General features: G+C 31.9%; 1 long non-coding RNA gene across 1 annotated transcript; it reads right to left on the reverse strand.

Moving 5' to 3' along the window:
• Positions 1-374: 374 nt before the first annotated feature.
• On the reverse strand, positions 375-741 carry LOC128985987 (uncharacterized). The gene is made up of 2 exons (XR_008490093.1): positions 628-741; positions 375-485 (listed from the first exon to the last, which is right to left on the reverse strand). It is a non-coding gene; the product is annotated as an uncharacterized LOC128985987 (long non-coding RNA).
• Positions 742-1,371: the final 630 nt, after the last annotated feature.

Here is a 1,371-nt window from a genome sequence, read left to right on the forward strand (position 1 = left end):
AAGCCCACTTTTAGTAGGCTCATATTGGACTTGGCCTAGACTCATATTGGAATTGGTTTTAGCACATTTTTGACTTAGACAAACAAGCTCACACCTATAGACTCACTCAGAACTTGGTACGAAGTTTTATATACTTCAATTACTGTCATGATCAGAGATTATACTAATAATAATTATTATAATAGGCTATAGTAATAGTAATATAATTTATACCTATTTAACATATAAGCTGTTTCACACCATTCATTTGCTAGCCCACATTTTTTCTTATAATTAATTTTTTACCAAGAAAGATTTATGATAAAATGAAGTCTATTTTATGAGTGATCTTGAAAAAATATTGGTTATATGTGAGGTTTAGAAAGCAAAAGACATTCACATTTCAAGACAATTTATTAATATAATAAATACAATGCCCACTATCTTCCACTTGACCTTCAACTTCTTTTCTGAACCCATCAACTCCACCGCCTGCTTCAGAAGATCTATAAAAAATACAATTGCATTAGAATTATTTGGTTTATTAAAATTTATCATTTAAATCATTTTTCATTATTTTTATTCGTTATTATAATTATTTGATTATTTGGAATTTGTTGGTGTTGCAAAAACAGGGTGTTAACTTACCTTTGTTTTTAAAATTGTTATCAAACTTTTATTTCTTACTATTTTACTTTTATACGTAAACTAATGGTTTGGCCTGTTTTTATCTGTAGACTAGGTTAAGGCATTGACTATAATGGTTAAGGCTAAACACAAATTTTGGCACTGTTCTGTTGAGTTCAGCAGTAGACTATAGAGTAGGAGTATAGTATACGTAGTATACGTACTATACGTAGTATAGTGTAGCGAGTGACGTTGTCGATTCAGTGAAGCGCTGAGTATGTCAAAGGTTAAAGCACAAAAGTTTTAGGCTATAAACAAAATTCTAAGGGTTCTTGATGCAATGAAATTAATTGTTTGCTTAACTTAGCTTACTTATATCATCATAGACTAACCAACACAAGTATATTTTTATCAATGGAGTTTAAATCTTACCTTTACAGGAATCCCTTAATTCTTCTTTGCTTCTTCTTGGTATCAAAACCACAAACAAAACTCACAACTAGTAACGAAACGAGTAACTCACAACACCAGAACTAAATAAGTGAGAACTGAGAACTGAGAGTGAGGAAGTCTAAATCCAACAAAAATGGTGGTTCAGCACAAAGAAACAGGTTTAGGAGCGTTCTGGGTAGGGGTGGAGGGAAAATTCTTTTGTCATAATATGGCACTGCTCACTTTAGACTCACATGAACAAGCTTGTCGTGGGTCTGGTTAGGTGTTTAAATTGCGGACTTGGCCAACCAGGTTATATATGTAAATAAAACA

The sequence above is a fragment of the Macrosteles quadrilineatus genome, unplaced genomic scaffold (assembly GCF_028750875.1).
Source record: "Macrosteles quadrilineatus isolate MER2022 unplaced genomic scaffold, UCM_ALF_1.0 Scaffold_2__2_contigs__length_208266976, whole genome shotgun sequence".
Lineage (NCBI taxonomy): Eukaryota > Metazoa > Arthropoda > Insecta > Hemiptera > Cicadellidae > Macrosteles > Macrosteles quadrilineatus.